Raw genomic sequence first — 21,530 nt, 5'->3', positions numbered from 1 at the left:
TGGAGTTTGCCTGAACAAGTCAGGAGTGAAATTGTTTATCTCTAACATATTCAACTGCCTGCGTCATCAATCTGTTCCCTCTGCCAAGGACAAGCGGCAAGAGGAATCAAAACACGAGAAAGACACAACACATCACGCAGAAAACCCTGAAGAATTATCACTGCACCCGCCTGAGGAATGTTCTGATTATGGGAGACATATGAGACACATGGAGGAGTCTCCACTGCCCCCCCCCCCCTGTCAACGCCTTTGAGGATACTCCGTTCACCCTTTCACCCTCGCCCACCCTCCTGGAGATCGATGAACACACAAAGGAGATACAGAGGGTTGGCACCGATTCCTTCCTGGAGTTCAAAGACCAAACGAAGGCGATACGCAGGGCTGGCACCATGTCCTTTACCCCCGCTCCTCAACGACGCCCACCAAAATCACCGCGGAGACGCGCACCATCTCCCCCGTCCTCATCACCGCGCCTACGTCAACCACCTCCCCCCCCTGGCAGCATGTCCTCTACCCCCGCACCATCTAGCCCAGGGGTGGCCAACCAGTCAGAGGTTAAGAGCCAACATTTTGACTATGTTACTGCAAAGAGCCACATCAAACACAGTCACAGATGCACGTGCACCCCCCCTCCCTCATTCTCTCTTTTGTTCTCAGCCTTTCTCTGTGCTCCTTCACTTTCTTCCTCACTTCTCTCTCTCACAGATAAAATGAAAATATAAAACTTCACACACACACACACACACACACACACACACACACACACACACAGTATACATCACTTCAGGGGACATTACATTGACTTACATGCATTTCCTGGAGACTTATCCTAACCCTAACCATAACCAACACATGCCTAACCCTTAACCTTACACTAACCCTAATCCTAAACCTAACCAAGTCTTCACCCTAAAATTAATGATTCCCCTCATGGGGACTTCCAATTTGTCCCCATAAGGGAGGTGAGTCCCCACACGTGACTGTGTCAACAGATTTAGGTCCCCACAAGTATAGTAATGCTAGACCACACACACACACACACACACACACACACACACACACACACACACACCACACACACACACACACACACACACACACACACACACACACACACACACACACACAGAGAGAGACACACACACACACACACAGCTCTGCTCAGACAGATTTATTGTAAATGGCACACACCATAATATTGACAGAAATTGAATTAAACCTCTCCTACCAGTATTCAGAGGCCAGTTAACATAACAACATAACAATGAACATTGTGTGCACTCACACACAAACTCTCAGTAAACAAAATTGAAAAGGTTTGTTATCTTACTTTAAATTAGTGAGACTTCTGACATTCCTTGCTTTGAACAATCCTCCTCAAATCTGGCTTGTATTCCGTTGTGGCCACTCGAAGCAATTCTCTCACATGTGTGTCAGTCAGAACAGATCGATGCTTGGATTTCACATGTTTCAGGGTAGAAAACACAGACTCACAGACGTATGTGACCCAAACATTGAAAGTAGCTTGAGCGCAGCCCGTTTGACATTTGGGTATTTTTCGATCGGCACAGTTTTCCAGAACTCAAGGGTCCCTTCCCTCAGAACAGGTTTCAGTCGGTCATCCTCTGAAAGTTCGATCATCTCCAACTCGGCCATCGCCTCGTCCTTGACTAGCGGGGCTTTCAAACAGTCCGTCTCAGCATTAAAAGGATCAACGAGGAACGTAATCTGTGGCCTTTTCACATGTAGATCATGGAACCGGGTCGCAAAGTTTTCCTGCAGGGTTTCAATCAATATTGCATAACGGGCTGTTTGCTTTTTCCGGGTGGCACCGGTGGCTTGTGCGCTTGCTTTTAGCAGAGAGGGAAAATGCGCTAATTCTCCCTTTTGAAGATGTGTCTTAAACAGTTTCAGTTTGTTAACAAACGCAAATACACTTTGCACTAAGTCAGGCAGCATTTTTAACTTTCCCTGCAGATCCAGGTTCAGTCTGTCCAGATGACACAGCATGTCGACCAAAAAGGCCAGATCCATAATCCACTTGGGGTCTGAGAGCTCCGGATAATCCTTGTCCTTCTGTTCCATGAACAGTTTCACAGCATCCAACAGCTCAAAGAAGCAAGACAGCACTTTGCCTTTAGAAAGCCACCTCACAGTGCAGTGCAGCGGCAGGTCTCCTGGAAGCCCTTGGTCGAGTTCAGCGATGAGATTCTTAAATTTCCTGTGGTTAAGAGCATGCGTGCGGATGTAGTTTACGATTTCCATCACAGGCTTCATGACGTTGTCTAAATTCAGTGATTTGGATACAAGTTGCTCCCGGTGAATGATGCAGTGGAAATTCCAAAATTCGGGAAATGTGTTGTCAGCTTTGCACAGCCCCACAAGCCCGTTCACAGATCCGACCATTGATGGCGCTCCATCCGTGGCTATTGCAGTTAGTTTCTGCTTGGGCACATTTGCTTCACAAACACATTTATCATTGTTTCTTTTACAATCGATGCCACGGGTTCTGTCTTTTAATGGCACAATATCAAGGAGTTCTTCTTTTATAACACAATCCTTTGAGACTGATCGTGCAAATATTGCCAACTGAGGCTTGTCTTGTATGTCACAAGACTCATCCAATGCCACACTGAAAAACTCACATGTTTGAAGATCAGAGTGTAACTGCGCTTCAATGGCGGTGCTAATGTCCGATATTCTGCGTTCAACAGTGTGGCGGGACAGTTGGACGTCTGATACCGCTTGTTTCAGTTTTTTGTTTTCTGGAGACAAGATTTCAACCACGTCACTGAGGCATTTTGAACAAACTCCCCTTCATTGTACGGCTTTTTAGCTTGTGCTATGTTCCAAGCAACTTGATAAGATGCAAGTGTTACGGTCTCCGAGTGCTTCGTTATTTTTTTGAAAAACTGTGTCTGCTTTTCTGCCTGACTTTTCAAGGTGTTTATCTTCTGCTTGCGAAGTTCCGTACCTTTTGGGAAGTCATGGTCGATGTTAGCATGGAGTGAGGTGAAATGGCGCTGAAGATTTGAAGCCTTGAAATGGGTTAATGCTGTCTGGCATATAAGGCAAAATGGGCTTGCAATTGCGTTCGATAAAAAAAATATGAACTCTCCCACTCTACTAAAAACGTCCTATGTTCGTCTTCATATTTTCGCTTAGCTGTGCATTTCTTCCCTGCCATTTTAGGATCAAACTCAATTCATGGTCAGATAGTGTTTAATACTCGATTCTGATTGGTCAATTCAGAACACGTGACACGTTGTTAATCCAGAACAGACAGACCGCTGTCAAGCAGTTCCTGCCGTTGCTACATTCAAACAGTAACAACGGACTATTTCTCTTAGCGGATGCATGTCATTTTAAATAAATAATAGCGTACTATTTTTTTAAATCAATAAAAACATTTTCTAAATCTATAAAAGCATTTCAATTAATATTGGGAGTCATATCGTTACTTTGTTGAGAATGTGGCCATGTAATAAGCGGGATAATGGGAAAATAACACCCTTCATGCAGATCTAGACCCCTCCGCTTCGCTCCTGATCAAAATTAGACGGCGGCGCTGTCATCCTCTCATACTGACACCTGACACCACACATACACACGTAGGGAGAGCCGGGACGAAAGTAACGGAGTGATTTTATCCGTGCCCAAACAACTTTGACCGGTCAAATTACGTCAGAATTATCAGCATTCAATACTTAACAGACCTATTAAATATCAGGTCTAACTGTCAGGAGTCCGTGTCTCTCCCCCACACTCACACATATAAAATTCGATATGAATTGAAGAGCCGCATGAAACTGGCTCTCGAGCCGCATGCGGCTCGCGAGCCGCGGGTTGGCCACCCCTGATCTAGCCCGTCTCCATCACCGTGCCTACGTCGACCACCTCCCCTCCCTTCGAGGGGGCATCTGCAGTCTCCGAAGCCTGATAAGGATGTGTGTGTACAAAACACAACAAACTCTTACTGATATGTGATGGGTCCAGGCTCAAGGGCGTATGGCACTCTCAACTCTTTCCAGGACATGTCGGGGCCCTGCCTGCCTGTAGCTTTGCCGATATCTGTGTTGATAGGTAATAGATTAAGAGCGGTGAATCATAGAAACAGGAAGCGCTCAAACGTTTGTGTGAGTGTATCTAATTTAGCAGTGATTCCATGTCAGCCACAGCTTGTTACAAAAAACATGACTGATAGTGTGTTTAACAAACTTAAACTAGCTTTATTAAATGTCAGGTCTTTGGCAGGAAAAACATTTTTAATCAATGATTTTATCACTGAGCACAATCTCGATTTTATGTTTTTAACAGAAACTTGGATTGAACAAAATAACAGTGCAGCTGTTCTTATCGAATCAACCCCTCCCAACTTTAGTTTTATGAGTCAGGAAAGAATGCATAAGAAAGGGGGTGGAGTTGCTATTCTGTTCAATGATTCTCTTCAATGCAGGAAGACATCGTATGGAAACTTTGATTCTTTTGAATATGTGGCCCTTCGGCTGAAATGCTCCTCTCGAGCTCTGTTCCTAAATATCTATAGACCACCCAAATACTGTGCAAGCTTCTTTGATGACTTTACTGAACTGCTGTCTATAGTGTGTATTGACTTTGACCATCTAGTCATAGTTGGTGATTTTAACATCCATGTTGACAACCCCCAGGACAGAGGGGCTAAAGAACTGTTTTGTGTTCTTGATAGCTATGGACTGACTCAGCATGTGACGGAGCCCACGCACAATAAGGGGCACACTCTGGACTTAATTATCTCAAAGGGTCTGAATATCTCTAAGGTTGTGGTGACTGATGTTGCACTCTCTGACCATTCCTGTGTTTTCTTTGAGAGCCATATTTCTGTTCACAAAAATGTTCAAAAAGAGGTAACCACAAGCGATATTTAACTGAAAATACTAGGGAAATGTTTACTCAGAATTTCTCTTCCACACTTGCCCCTGCCAACATCTCAGTAAATGAGCTAGTAGATCATTTTAATTCCATCCATCCATCCATCTTCTCCCGCTTATCCGTGGTCGGGTCGCGGGGGTAGCAGTTCCAGCAGAGAGCCCCAAACTTTCTTTTCCCTGGCGACATCAACCAGCTCTGACTGGGGGATCCCAAGGCGCTCCCAGGCCAGCGAAGAGATATAATCCCTCCACCTGGTCCTAGGTCTACCCCTTGGTCTCTTCCCAGCTGGACGTGCCTGGAACACCTCCCTAGGGAGGCGCCCAGGTGGCATCCTAACTAGGTGCCCCGAACCACCTCAACTGGCTCCTTTCGACGCGAAGGAGGAGCGGCTCAACTCCGAGTCCCTCCCTGATGACCGAACTTCTCACCTTATCCCTAAGGGAGACACCAGCCACCCTGCGGAGAAAACCCATCTCGGCCGCTTGTATCCGCGATCTCGTTCTTTCGGTCATGACCCATCCTTCATGACCATAGGTGAGGGTAGGAACGAAAATGGCCCGGAAGACAGAGAGCTTTGCCTTCTGGCTCAGCTCCCTTTTCGTCACAACGGTGGCGATAAAGCGACTGCAGTACCGCTCCCGCTGCTTCCGATTCTCCGGCCCATCTCACGCTCCATTGTTCCCTCACTCGAGAACAAGACCCCGAGATACTTGAACTCCTTCACTTGGGGTAAGGACTCATTCCCTACTTGGAGTGGACAGTCCATCGGTTTCCTGCTGAGAACCATGGCCTCAGATTTGGAGGTGCTGATCCTCATCCCAGCCGCTTCACACTCGGTTGCGAACCGATCCAGTGAGTGCTGAAGGTCGCAGACCGATGAAGCCATTAGAACCACATCATCTGCAAAAAGCAGTGGTGCAATCCTTAGTCCACCGAACTGCAGACCCCCTCCCCCATGACTACGCCTCGAAATCCGATCCATGTATATTACAAACAGGATTGGTGACAAAGCGCAGCCCTGGCGGAGGCCAACCCTCACCGGAAATGGGTCCGACTTACTGCCGAGGACCCGGACACAGCTCTCGCTTTGGGAGTACAGAGATTGGATGGCCCTGAGTAGAGACCCCCCTCACCCCATACTCCCGCAGCACCTCCCACAGTAACTCCCTGGGAACTCGGTCATACGCCTTCTCCAAGTCTACAAAACACATGTAGACCGGATAAGCGTACTCTCAGGCCCCCTCCAGGATCCTTGCGAGAGTAAAAAGCTGATCCGTCGTTCCACGACCAGGACGGAATCCGCATTGTTCCTCCTCAATCTGAGGTTCGACAATCGGCCTGACCCTCCTTTCGAGTACCTTAGAGTAAACTTTCCCGGGGAGGCTGAGTAGTGTGATGCCTCTGTAATTGGCACACACCCTCTGATCCCCTTTTTAAAAAGGGGAACCACCACCCCGGTCTGCCACTCCTTCGGTACTGTTTCCGACTTCCACGCAACGTTGATGAGACGTGTCAACCATGACAGTCCCTCAACACCCAGAGCCTTCAGCATTTCCGGGCGGATCTCATCCACCCCCGGGGCTTTGCCACTGTGGAGTTGTTTGACGACCTCAGTGACCTCCCCCGGGTGATTGGTGTTGATCCCCCGTCATACTCCAGCTCTGCCTCTAACATAGAGGGCGGAGTTGTCGGGTTCAGGAGTTCCTCAAAGTGTTCCTTCCAACGCCCTAACACTCCATCAGTTGAGGTCAACAACGTCCCATCCTTACTGTACACAGCTTGGATGGTTCCCTGCTTCCCCCTCCTGAGGTGTCGGACAGTTTTCCAGAACAACTTTGGTGCCGCCCGAAAGTCCTTCTCCATGTCTTCTCCGAACTTCTCCCACACCCGCTGCTTTGCCTCGGCCACGGATGAGGCTGCTGCCCCATCATTTTAATTCAAAAATTAAAAATGTTATAGATGCCATTGCTCCAACTAAGGTAAAGGAAGTGTCTGGCAAGAAAATATCTCCATGGAGAAAGGCCATGACCGTGAAAACAGAAAAAAGAGAATGTCGAAAAGCTGAACGCAGGTGGCGAAAAACAAATCTCCAGGTTCACTTTGAAATCTATAAAGAGAGACTTGGCCTTTATAATTTGTAATTGAAAAACGCACGACAATCGTTCTTCTCTGACATCATTACCAAAAACAACGCACGTGCCTTGTTTGCTACCGTCGACAGACTAACTAACCCCCCAGTGTCAGTAGCCTCTGAATTTCTATCCACCAGGGCCTGCAATGATTTTGCCTCCTTTTTCACTGACAAAATTCAGAAAATCAGACAAGCAGTCAGTGCCTCTGCATCAGGAACAGCAAATGTGTTGTCCCTATCTCCACTTAACATCAATTCAAACACCATGACACAATTCCATCAGATTAATGATAAAAACCTAGAGGACATTATTCAACTTCTGAAATCCTCCTCTTGCTGCCTTGATATTATTCCAAGAGGATTTTTCAAAGATGTTTTGCCTTGCATGGCCTCAGATCTACTTCATATAGTAAACAAATCTCTTCACTCAGGTGTTTTTCCACAGGCCCTGAAAACTGCAGTCATTAAACCGCTCTTAAAAAAGAATAATCTAGATGCTTCAGTAATGAACAATTACAGGCCCATATCAAACCTCCCATTTCTAGGTAAAATCATTGAAAAAGTTGTTTTTCAACAGTTGAGTAATTTCTTGCATTTAAATAACTGTTTCGATGTGTTCCAGTCAGGCTTTCGTCCAAACCACAGCACTGAGACTGCTCTTGTAAAGGTCTTTAATGACATCCACTTAAACACAGACAGTGGCAGAACTTCAGTGTTAGTATTATTAGATCTCAGTGCTGCATTTGACACTGTTGACCACAGCATATTACTAGACCGACTGGAGAACTGGGTGGGACTTTCGGAAACAGTTCTGAATTGGTTTGAATCCTACTTAAAGGACAGAAATAACTTTGTTTCTATAGGTAAATACACATCTGAGTTGACAAATATGACATGTGGGGTTCCTCAAGGCTCCATCTTGGGGCCTCTTCTCTTTAACATCTACATGCTACCACTGGCTCAGATAATGAAGAACAACAAAATAAGTTACCATAGCTATGCAGATGACACACAAATTTACGTAACAATTTCACCAGGAGACTATGCTCCAATTCAAACACTGAGTAAGTGCATTGAACAAATCAATGACTGGATGTGTCAGAACTTTCTCCAATTAAACAAAGATAAAACTGAGGTAATGGTTTTGGAGCCAAGGCAGAACGTATAAAAGTTTAGCGCTGAGCTTCAGTGTGCAATGTTCAAAACAACAGATAAGCCAGAAATCTAGGTGTAGTCATGGACTCTGACCTGAGTTTCAACAGTCACATTAAAACTGTTACTAAATCAGCCTACTATCACCTAAAGAACATATCTAGGATTAAAAGACTAATGTCACAGCAGGATTTGGAAAAACTTGTCCATGCTTTTATCTTCAGTAGACTCGACTACTGCAATGGTGTCTTCACAGGTCTCACTAAAAAATCTATTAGGAAGCTGCAGCTAATTCAGAAACGCTGCTGCTCGAGTCCTCACTAACACTAAGAAAGTGGATCACATCACTCCAGTTCTGAAGTCTTTACACTGGCTTCCTGTGTGTCAAAGAATAGATTTCAAAATACTGCTGCTGGTTTATAAAGCACTGAATGGTTTAGGCCCAAAATACATTTCTGACCTCCTGCTAAATTATGAACCATCCAGATCTCTCAGGTCTTCAGGGACTGGTCAGCTTTCTGTCCCCAGAGTCAGAACTAAACATGGTAAAGCAGCATTCAGTTATTATGCTCCAAATATCTGGAACAACTCCCAGAAACCTGCAGGTCCGCTACAACTCTGGACTACTTTTAAATCCAGGCTGAAGACTTTTCTTTTTGTCGCTGCTTTTAATTGAACTATTCATATCTTAGACTGCACTGTAACTTTTATCCATGTACTTTTTTCTTTTAATGTTTAATTGACAGCACTGTAACTTTTATCCATGTATTTTTTCTTTTAATGTTTATTTTATTAGCTTTTCTTTTTAATGACTGATTTTAAATGCCATTTTCTTAATCTCTTTCATTTTTTGTAAAGCACTTTGAATTGCCTTGTGTTGAAAAGTGCTATATAAATAAACTTGCCTTGCCTTGCCTTGCCTTGCCTTAGTTTTACAGTATAATGTATGGGTTTCGGATTCTGGCCGACAGCCAGAGCTACGGCACTTGAAATAGAATTCAGCCAAAACACGGCAGACAAGTCAGGCATGTTTGGAATGAGTCCACAACACTCCTGATTGGTTAATATAAACGTAATCGAAGACACCTGCCAATTAGAACTGTCCACGCCTGTCCTTCACATTTGAAAATTCCACATCAGTTTGAGCGGGTCTCCTCCTCCGAGCTACAGCTGTCTGTATTTCTGCTGCAGGAGTTTATGGATTAATATCGGGATCGTTTTAAATCTACATGTTCAATATGAGCATCGGGACGTCAACAAAGAACAGAAGACTTGAGATCTGGTGAGTCCTGCAACTGTAATGGAGTTAAACATGTATTTAGATAATCCTTAGTTTGTGAATGTTTTATTTTTTATTTAAGGTTACGTTTCTTCTTCTAGTTAGCTGAGTTTCTTCCCGTTAAGATCTCAGTGCTGCATTTGATACTATCGACCATCATATCCTATTGCAAAGACTAGAGCACTTAGTTGGCATACAGGGAACTGCTTTAGGCTGGTTTAGGTCCTATCTATCTGAACGCTCTCAGTTTGTACGTGTCAATGATGAATCTTCCACGCAAACCAAAGTTAGCCATGGAGTGCCACAGGGCTCAGTGCTCGGACCTATTTTGTTCATATTATATATGCTTCCGTTAGGCAATATTATAAGGAATCATTCTGTAAACTTTCATTGTTATGCGGATGATACTCAACTATATTTATCAATCAAGCCTGATGAATCTACGAAACAAATTATCTAAGGATATACTAACTATGGATGGCATTAATTTGGCCTCCAGTGAGACTGTAAGGAATCTTGGTGTTATATTTGATCAGGATTTATCCTTTAACGCCCCACATAAAATCAATTTCAAGGACCGCCTACTTCCATCTACGTAACATTGCAAAAATCAGGCATATCTTGCCTCAAAACGATGCAGAGAAACTAGTCCATGCATTTGTTACTTCAAGGCTGGATTATTGTAACTCTTTATTATCAGGGTGTACCAAGAAGTCAGTCAAGTCGCTTCAGCTGATTCAAAATGCTGCAGCTTGTGTACTAACCAGAGTTAGGAAAAGGGACCACATTACTCCTGTTCTGGCTGCCTTACACTGGCTCCCTATAGAACACAGGATATAATTTAAAATTCTTCTTCTCGCCTACAAAGCCCTTAATGGGCAGGCGCCATCTTACATTAAAGAACTAATTATACCCTACTGTCCTACTAGGCCCATTGCGTTCCAAGAATGCAGGGTTGTTGGTTGTTCCTAGAGTCTCTAAAAGTACAATGGGAGCCAGAGCATTTTCTTATCAAGCTCCACATTTGTGGAATCAGCTTCCAGTTTGTGTTCGGGCGGCAGACACCCTATCCATTTTTAAGAGTGCGCTTAAGACCTTCCTTTTTGATAAAGCTTATAGTTAGGGCTGATTAGATTCAGCCCCTAGTTTTGCTGATATAGGCTTAGTTTGTCGGGGGACATCTTACTTCTTCCTTCTCTCTGTCTATACTTGTGTACTCTCATGTTACGATTAACCCAGCTTCCCCAAATGTCTTTCTTTTTGGTGTCTATATACGCTGGGATCCGGAGTCATGGATGATCCTGTGGTCCTGTTTCCTGCATCGCGAGCCCTGGATCTTGAGTCGTGGCTGTGGTCCTGGATCATAGGTCCTGGATGGATATCCTCGTGGATTCATCTTCCTATTATACACACATGCATTTCCAAACATTTGGACTACCTATGTTGCAAATGTATTATCTTTTCAATTTACACACGGCATCTATTGCACGTCTGTCCATCCTGGGAGAGGGATCCCTCCTCTGTTGCTCTCCCTGAGGTGTCTGCCATTTTTCCCTTTAAACTGTGGGTTTTCTCCGGAAGTTTTTCCTTGTACGATGTGAGGGTCTAAGGACAGAGGGTCTAAGGACAGAGGGTCTAAGGACAGAGGGTGACTGTATTGTCATACTGATGTTCTGTACAAACTGTGAAGTCCACTGAGACAAATGTAACATTTGTGATATTGGGCTATATAAATACAAATAAACATTGATTGATTAAGTGGGTATGCATCATTAATAGGTTGTTAAATGTTAAGAAGCCCTGAGATGCTGTTTCTTGCAAGATGTTGCGCCCGGGAAACCCGGCTTAACATGTGGCTGCTAACGTTAGCTTACAGCTTATTGCAGTGCTGCCCCCCCCACCCTCTCGTTTCCAACACAGGAGAATTACACATAAACATGCGTAACATGCGGGTGTCACAGTGTTGTCGCCAAGTTTAATGTAAAGTTTCACAGCTTTCTTACAGCGGAATCTAGTTTGTTAGTATAGCATAAACAGCTAACCGCTAATGTTCGGCTAACTTGCAAGTTAGCTCTGCTCTATATTTTACAAGCTAACATGACTAGCTAATGTCACACTGTGTGAACCAAAATACTTTTTGTATTACTACATCATACATGCTTGGTCCAAATCATTGCTAAAATAATTCTTTTTGAAATTGTATAGTAAAGAAACACTCAGCCATGCATGAAATAACATAGCAAAAGAATACAGGTAATGTTTGACCCATGTTGTCCCTTAGAAGTGTAGTGATACAAACATGATTTTTATTCAAAAAGTAAGAAATAAAAAAAAAAAATTAGAATTGGTGTTGATCCAAAACAGGTTAATTGAGGAATACCTGGAATCCTGAATGGTTCAAGTAATTTATTGCAAAGATATTTACAATTAAAACTAATTCGGGTCACTTTTGACGCATGTTGGTTGTATGTTGTGTAACAAAGGGTTAACATGACAGCTGTGATGTTCACTCTTTTGACAGAGCACCAGTGGACAGTGAGGACTATGGAAGAGAAGATGTGATGGCTTTGTGTGGAAAGCTGCTGACGCCAGCCTGTGTCCCTCATCAGTCTCTCCAGCCAGCACCCAGCTATTCTTCCATCTTGCAGATGAAAAGACTTTGATATGTGAGTAATAACTAACTTGTGTGTAACATAAGATTGAATGTGGTTTAGTAAAGTATTTAAAAATACCCCACATTGTACAAGTACAGGACAATCAGACAAAGATCATCAGACAATTGTTTTGTCTTTGAGGTACAGCTGCAGCAGAGAGTCTGAGTTTGAAGAAAACACTAACATTTTATTTAGTGTTGTTTAATCAATCAATATTTACTGGTCTTGAATTTCCTCACTGGATTACAAAATGCTCGAACCTTATTGTACAGGGACATTATGCAGATGTCATCACCGGAAGATGAAAATATAGATTCAGCTATATGTACCATTTTAAGGAAATAGACTGTTCGTGGTATTTACCGAAGCTCCGCAGCTGTAGCTAGGCGCTGCTACTGAAAACTCAAGTGCTCAATTTGTTTGTTTTTCTTTTTTATTAAGAATTGACCAAGCATATCTTCCTCTTCGAAATCCCAGTTGTACTTCGCTAACACGCAGTGCCTGGGAGGGTGCGTTTGATTGTTCCCACCCTTACCTCATTTATGGACTAGGTCATGTTAGACAAGCAATCCAGTGGTTAGTTTTAGGGTAAGCTCCATCGTTTTTTTGTTTATTTATTCACTTTAAGAGAAAGGGATTTCAGAAACAAGTCTCACAAGTTTGGCTCGAGGTAAAATTAACAAAAACTAACTGTTGTTAGACTATGTTCCACCCTTCTAAACTTATGAAATGATCAATGCCCTTGGGATGCTCTCAATAGTGTGTGTGTGTGTGTGTGTGTGTGTGTGTGTGTGTGTGTGTGTGTGTGTGTGTGTGTGTGTGTGTGTGTGTGTGTGTGTGTGTGTGTGTGTGTGTGTGTGTGTGTGTGTGTGTGGGTGTGTGTGTGTGTGTGTGTGTGTGTGTGTGTGTGTGTGTGTGTGTGTGTTGTTAGAGATTTGGAGGGATAACTGGTCCGCTTTTCAAATCTCCGCGCGTTCCTATGAAGCTGGTTATAATACAGGAAGGAATCCATATCTACAAAGTAACCGTTCTACTTTAATGGCAATATGACAATGCAATACAATCATTACAATACAACATGATATATTACAGTTATATTGTAATGCTTAAGGAGTAATGCCGGCTTACTCCTGCCCTGGTTCGCATACTGCAGAGCTACTTTCACCCGAGGGCAGCATGTGAAGAAGAGGCCGAACGCCAGGGATCCACCGGATATATACCAGAGTAAGAAGGAGGGGTTTGGTGTTAGGTCAGCTGGTCATCTTTTCAGGTCATCTCATTGGGAGACGCAACGCTGGCCAGCAGGAAACCAAACAGGCTCACTTTCCAACAAAAGGTCTCAAGGCCTGCATACCCACACCTCCCCCACAGAGCAATAAAACCCTGTTTACTCCAAGCAGCCCAGAATGTTTATAGCCATTTGTAGTCCTTACATTTATGAAAGGATAAAACAGAGAAATCAATATAAAACACAAACACAGGTATTGTTTGAACAGTATTCACTTAACTGCTACTATTGATAACCACCAGAGAAACCCAAGGGACCTCTCTTAATATCACAAACACGGTAGCTAGATCTAAGTTGAATGCAAATCAGGACATGCTCTCACGTTCCCCCATCTTCCTTTGTCCTCAAAAACACATGTCAACAGGCCCCATATCCAGCTCACAGTTTTACCCAAATTATTCCCATTTTAAGCTTATCCATAGTTTGCCAACATGAATAAATACAAATATAATTCTACAAATCCCCCTTTTTATCTCCTTCTCCAGAGATAAACTTAGACAAGGCATTTTGAAATATACCCACTGTCATTCTTTTCTACTGTGTCCGTAAATCCATCCGAAGCTGGTATTTAGAGTACTTGAAACCTTCATGGAGACAGAACACCACTTTCCATGGCAGTGAAGGAACCATGAGGGGGTAGCTGAGTGCTAGAATCATCAGCCCCCCCCCCCTCGGAGGAATAGCCCACAAGGACAGCTAATAGGGAGGGGGAGATGCAGCTTGCCCTTCACGGGTGGAACTGATCAGAGCGAAGTAGACTCCTCTGCTGCCTCGACAAGTCCCCTGTGCCGTCCTGGCTTGTCGTGTCTTTGTCCCCCCAATCCGCTGACAGCAGCTTCTGGGCTGCCTGCTAGAGAGATGTCTTCCTCCTCCTCGTCCTCCGGCCCGCTGATGGCGGCTTCCGGGTCGATGCTGTAGAGATGTCTTCCCGATCCTCCTTCTCCGGCCCGCTGATGATGCCTCCCGGGTCGTCTGCTGTAAGGATGTCTCCAGGGTCCTGGTCCTCCAGTCCGCTGCTTCCGAGTAGTCCACGTCTGCCAGGGCCACGTCCGTCCTGATGTCGTCCCCTGGTCCTAGTAGGTGGTTTCCCCGCCGCACACTGGCTCCCGTGGTACGAGCTGTCCCTCTTTTCTCCCAGGCAGACGGCATAAGAGGTCCGCTGGGTCACTCGGTCGGGGTCGGAGAGCCTGGGGTTGAGCCACTTTGTCCTGATGACTTTCAGCCAGACGAACTCTGCTGTCGGCCTCGTGCTTCTCGGGTCCCCCTTTTGGCGCCAGCGACCTGTGTGGAGAAATCTGATACAACTCCCTCAAGCCTACGCTCAGCTGTTTTGACCCACTTGGAGCCTGTTGGTGGGGTGTCTTGAAACAACAGACGTCTGTGAACAGGTTTTCCAAATTAATTGTAGACCTCCTATCTGCCAGTGCAGCTTCAGAATCTTAATACTTGGATTGTGCCAACTAAATAAGAACCTCAACATCTTTAGGTAAACTAAATAACATATTTCAATAGCTCTGAATTTCTGACAAGCATCCGTGTTTATTTTTAAATGAAATCCTATTTAAAATCCAAATATAATATGAACTGCTAATGTTTCTGGCAAAGAAACACACTAATGTTATGGATTCAAAAACAACCAAAATCATGTTACTAACAAAGTGAATGATTTCCTGGTGATACTGCTTCTACCTGTCAGTGCTTAGATATTATCACGCTGAAAAAATGAATACAGAATTCCAACAAACTGTCATCAAATGTCTTTCTATTCTAAATGTAGATGAAATGTATATCCTCATAATGACCTAAATAATAAAGTCTATGGCTTTTACTTCTTTACCGGGCTAGTTACATGATGTTGTCTAAATTAAATTCTGTCTCAATACACTACTATGTTTTAGCTTAACTTAACTGTAATATGTTCTTTCTACATTTCAAACCTCAGTTACTCTAATGTCTGTTAAAATATTACAAAATTGTTTCATTATCACAGGTCAACTTCTTCGGTTTCACAGTAGCCCCTTGGCCACTACTTCTTTGTTACCTGCTATAATTCAAATCAATATTTAGAAACATCTCAACATTCATCAAACAGTATCTTATCCCCAGATATGGAGCAGGTTAATTACATTCAATGCTCAGTTTGAACATCTGGGTTGGGGCGGAAGGTTTCTGTCAATCCTTAAAAGAAACATTTAAATTGTGAATTTTACAGCCATGTTAACCTTTATACATTATACTCACTCCCCCCTTTTACACATGAAATCATGTGTAACAAAAGCCTGTAATGGGAGGGGAACAAAAACTGTCAGGTAATTGGTTAGGGACATAACAAACATTATTTTAAATTTGACATCATTATCATTATTTCCACAGTAAACACTTCAGTGAAAAGAAGTGTTCCTCTCCGTCCTTCAGGCCTAAAAGAAACAGAATCTTCAGATTTTAGTTTGACATTTGCAAACCGCCAACTCATGTGAGAGGAAAATATCACATGTGCGGTTTCCCCTTTTTGTGGAATTTTTAGGAAACCTCTCGTTTCCCTTGGAGCTCCAAAATAATATGTTAGTCCAAAAACATGCTTGGTTAGTTATTGTTTTAGAATCATGCAGTTACACTGATCACATGCCGGCATACATTCACACTCACACTGTCTGGTTGTCATGTCAAGTTTGGTCAGGTTCACCCCAGAGTCAGTCATCCACAGTGCCTTGTCAAGTGACACTGTCGGTCAGGGTCAAAGGTCAGTTGGTCTCCGTCTTTTTTGGCCATGTGTCGTGCTCTGCAGAGACTTTGACATTTCAGCATAGGCCAGTATCCTTTGTCTACAAAAATATGTCACGATTTCAACTATAATTTTCAAGATGATTCTCACTTGTCATTGGGACTTCCGCCTCCCACTTTTCCTGAAACTTGGTACAAAACTCACTTCCTTCGAGTACCACTACTACTGCAATCCAATTACACCTAATTAGTATTAAAATGTCTAATGATCTATTTCAGAAACTTGTGTACATAACTATTATCTTGAGTCAAGACATTACTAGGATCTGTGTCGCTCTGCATTTCATAGGTCATTATAATTCTGGTCTACTTAAAAAACAATGTTAAAGTCTTTTAGCAGTGTGTGGAACCTTGGGTGTCCGAACATGCAACAATTACTCCCTCCTTTATCAAGGATTTAAAACCGAAGTCTGGTAATAACTATGCCACAATGGTGAAATCAACACTTTAGATTGGAATTTAATATGTGGCTTGGCACTAGCCATTAATACAAACAAAGATTTGTCCTATAGAGTGGTTCCTAAAACTATCCTTTTAATGGTGATCAATATTGTAACCAATGAGATCACTACTTTATTCACACGTGAATAAAAATGTCTTAAAGAATGAATTGTTAACATGATGAAAATATTGAAGAATATGGTTCTACTCTGTCAGTGTGTTTTAGGATGATTATCATTTTACTTTAATAGTTTCCTCTTTACTGCTATTTTTAATTTACCAAATGATTAATAAATCTTTCTGTCTTTACGTATTTATGAAGTTAATTCAAGTTATTTAAATGTGCGTTTCGTGAATAAGTGTGTTTATGTGTAACTCACTCATTCCCGTTCTCCTTTCCTCCTCCCCTGGTTTTCTCAAGCCGTGACCCCCGGCCTCCTCACTTCTAATCGACCATGCCAACTCCTCTGATTCTGTCTTCTCTTCAGTCCATCAGCTGTTGAATCCATCCGCTGTAACTTTTGTAGGCAGCCATTGGCCCAGTCACATCTGCAGCCCCATCATGCCACTGTTGTTGCACTCCTCCTTTACAGTCTCTCTGCTGTTTTTATGGAGGGCGGATTCTGCTCTCATGTCTATTGTGCCAAATCTCGCGGCGCAGTTTGGAACTTCATGTCCTGTTTGAGGGACCGATGAGAGTTTGCCTCTTTGTCAGCATGCTGGTTTGGTTCTGGATGCCACAGGTGGAGATAGTTCTGGCTGCAGTCTTGATGTAGTTTTGTTGTTGTTGTTGGTTCAGCTCTGGTTCTCTGTCTGTACGATGGAGAAGGAGGAGTCTCCTGTTGGGTTAGGTCTTTTTGTCTGCTTGGAGGGTCGGGATCAAAGCCTTTCTAACTCAGAGGGGGAGTCCAGGTCCCGGTACACATTACCTATAAGAAGTCTAGCCCACTGATGTTAAATAAATCCAACCCTTTCCACTCTGTCTCTTTCTAATCATACTATCTGTCTTAGTTGTTAAATGCCATCTAAACAACATAATTAATGTCTACTTATGATATTACAAAAACTCACTCCAAAAATTGTTTCATCCATTGTTACATATTTACCCAACACAACTCTGAAATACTTACATGTTTCCAGCATCACATATTCCACACACTATGAAAGAACATCTCCATATCTTCTCTCATTTTAAATCCCACTGTTACTTCGAACAATAGTAAACCTGCAGAGCACACCAATCGGATCACAGTAATGAAATTTGAATCAAGTGTAGGCCTATGTCTTCTTTCTGAACATTTATTTATATTGTCTAAATTTGCAAACAGTTCGAGTGTAAAATGTGTTTTGCACAATGTATTTACATTCTACAGATTCTTGAGTTTACTCATCTCCTGGTGCTGTCGTTGTAAAAAATGTTCAATCCCTTATTGTTTTTGTACCAGTTTTAGCTCGCAGAAGTTTCAAGGGTGTGATACCCCCTTTCAGCCACTAGATGGCAGCAGCAGAAGTTTCAAGGGTGTGATACCCCCTTTCAGCCACTAGATGGCAGCAGCAGAAGTTTCCAGACAAAGGGAAACGCTCTCCCTTGGTTTAATATATAACAGACCTCTGGCTTTAAGCTTTTAGCATTGGTCTGTTATTTAAACCCCAGTTTTAAACGGCGACTCGATCTGATATATCGAGTTTCCAGGTTTTGTCGTGCAGGAATCAAACCTCGCATTCACACAAACTGCACCATCTCCACGCCACTCAGGAATAAACACCTGCAGATCCACGCCAAACTGCTCTATTTTACGTCACGCAGGACTTTCGTCTACCTGTCGATCAACGTTTACGTTTTGTATATAACTTTCCTAACATAGTAAAATATGCATTGTATATTCCATTTAAACTATAAAAACACTGTGAAACGCCTACAGACAATCCTAAAGTTTTAGCGTATCCAATTACAGACAGGCGACTTTCATCGTCTGCTTACCTTATTTGCAAAGTTGCAGAGTCCTGCTGATTGTCTGAGATGTTTGAAAGCGTCTGAATTCTTCCTCAGCTTCGTTATATCTAGACGTCGGGTCACCATTTTGTTAGAGATTTGGAGGGATAACTGGTCCGCTTTTCAAATCTCCGCGCGTTCCTATGAAGCTGGTTATAATACAGGAAGGAATCCATATCTACAAAGTAACCGTTAACAATAATCTACTTTAATGGCAATATGACAATGCAATACAATCATTACAATACAACATGATATATTACAGTTATATTGTAATGCTTAAGGAGTAATGCCGGCTTACTCCTGCCCTGGTTCGCATACTGCAGAGCTACTTTCACCCGAGGGCAGCATGTGAAGAAGAGGCCGAACGCCAGGGATCCACCGGATATATACCAGAGTAAGAAGGAGGGGTTTGGTGTTAGGTCAGCTGGTCATCTTTTCAGGTCATCTCATTGGGAGACGCAACGCTGGCCAGCAGGAAACCAAACAGGCTCACTTTCCAACAAAAGGTCTCAAGGCCTGCATACCCACACCTCCCCCACAGAGCAATAAAACCCTGTTTACTCCAACCAGCCCAGAATGTTTATAGCCATTTGTAGTCCTTACATTTATGAAAGGATAAAACAGAGAAATCAATATAAAACACAAACACAGGTATTGTTTGAACAGTATTCACTTAACTGCTACTGTTGATAACCACCAGAGAAACCCAAGGGACCTCTCTTAATATCACAAACACGGTAGCTAGATCTAAGTTGAATGCAAATCAGGACATGCTCTCACCTTCCCCCATCTTCCTTTGTCCTCAAAAACACATGTCAACAGGCCCCATATCCAGCTCACAGTTTTACCCAAATTATTCCCATTTTAAGCTTATCCATAGTTTGCTAACATGAATAAATACAAATATAATTCTACAGTGTGTGTGTGTGTGTGTGTGTGTGTGTGTGTGTGTGTGTGTGTGTGTGTGTGTGTGAGTGTGTGTGTGTGTGTGTGTGTGTGTGTGTGTGTGTGTGTGTGTGTGTGTGTGTGTGTGTGTGTGTGTGTGTGTGTGTGTGGTCCATCATACAAGATTTAAGGGATCTATTGGCAGCTGCTGATAATAAAATCCATCATTATGGTTTACTAATAGTTATCACTTCACTTCCTCCTCCAGCACCTGGACACAGCAGGAACCTACTCCAGGGTCCTGTTTGTGGACTTCAGCTCCGCCTTCAACACCATCATCCCGGCTCTGCTGCAGGACAAGCTCTCCCAGCTGCACGTGCCCGACTCCACAGAACATCGGCTCCCTCATCAAAAAAGCCCAGCAGAGGATGTTCTTCCTAAGGCAGCTGAAGAAATTCAACCTGCCACAGACGACGATGGTGAACTTCTACACCTCCATCATCGAGTCCATCCTCACCTCCTCCATCACCATCTGGTACGCTGCAGCCACAGCCAAGGATAAGGGCAGGCTGCAGCGGGTCATTCGCTCTGCAGAGAAGGTGATCGGCTGCAATCTGCCACACCTCCATGACCTGCATGCCTCCAGGACCCTGAGGCGGGCAGGGAAGATAGTGGCCGACCCCTCCCACCCTGGACACAAACTGTACACCCCCCTCCCCTCTGGCAGGAGGCTGCGCTCCATCAGGACCAGAACCTCTCTCCATCAGGACCAGAACCTCTCTCCATCAGGACCAGAACGTCTCTCCATCAGGACCAGAACCTCTCTCCATCAGGACCAAAACCTCTCTCCATCAGGACCAACAACTCTCTCCATCAGGACCAACACCTCTCTCCATCAGGACCAACACCTCTCTCCATCAGGACCAACACCTCTCTCCATCAGGACCAACACCTCTCTCCATCAGGACCAAAACCTCTCTCCATCAGGACCAAAACCTCTCTCCACCTCAACAAGGCCCGCCCCTTACACTGACACTTTACCTCAGCCACAACGCAGACTCTATGCATTACATAATGGAGATCACAGGATGGTAAATAATGCAATGTTTAACTATTGCTTACTGCACATATTTTATATTCTATAATTTATTGCATTCTATTTCGATGTAAATTACTGCTTTATTTTATTGCTATCTTACTATATTTTTATTACAGTGTTCTTAATATAGTTCTTTTTTTGATTTTTGTTTTTTATTTTTATATATTTGTACGACACCTAGTCAAATTCCTCGTACGTGTGAACCTACCTGGCAATAAACCCGTTTCTGATTCTGATCTTTTTGCCCTCTCGGTTGCACTGCCACGTCTACAGCAGCGCATAATGGACAGAGGAAACATGATTGGGCCTCAAGTTTTTTGCAGCCAATATATCCTACACACTTGGGATAGGAGGGTGAGTGAACAAGTTATCCATTGGTTGGAACCTACATCCCCATTGTTAGACGTACTAAATCCTGCACACTGCTCCTTCACATTGACAATGTGAACATATGTCGCCATTTTGCAATTTCTGTTATTTTCAGTTGAGAATGTTTCAAAGTAATCTTAAAACAATTCAACTTACTTTTTGTTTCTACTTTTTGTTTCTATAAGTATGATGTTTAAATATGAAATGCTGTATTCATTAGTTGTACTATAATTCTACAAATATTTTTATATTTTTTAAGAGTAATTGTTTCCTACAGAACATTTTGTGATGTCATTTTATTGAACCTGTTTGATTGGAAAATGTAAAAAAAAAAGCTGTAAAATAACAGTATTCTAGCTGTAGAACTTTGGATGGATTTTGAAAAGAGAGGAAAGTTTCCTCTAAAATCTTTAAGTACATATTTCAGTTAATGTAGTTTTACTTTAATTTGATGGTTTTTGTTTGGCAGCCGCTGCTGCCAGTCATTTGATCTTTTTTTACGGGTTTTTTGCCCGTAGAAGTTTTAGTGCTGTACTTTTATTTAAGG

At 43.1% G+C, this 21,530-nt stretch overlaps 1 long non-coding RNA gene across 1 annotated transcript; it reads left to right on the top strand.

Moving 5' to 3' along the window:
* Window positions 1-9,427: 9,427 nt before the first annotated feature.
* LOC117557240 lies at window positions 9,428-19,902 on the top strand. Its single transcript, XR_004570682.1, has 3 exons — window positions 9,428-9,473; window positions 11,992-12,136; window positions 19,784-19,902. It is a non-coding gene; the product is annotated as an uncharacterized LOC117557240 (long non-coding RNA).
* Window positions 19,903-21,530: the final 1,628 nt, after the last annotated feature.

This window comes from Gymnodraco acuticeps, unplaced genomic scaffold (genome assembly GCF_902827175.1).
Source record: "Gymnodraco acuticeps unplaced genomic scaffold, fGymAcu1.1, whole genome shotgun sequence".
Classification (NCBI taxonomy): domain Eukaryota; kingdom Metazoa; phylum Chordata; class Actinopteri; order Perciformes; family Bathydraconidae; genus Gymnodraco; species Gymnodraco acuticeps.
This window is presented reverse-complemented; position numbering and strand designations above follow the sequence as displayed.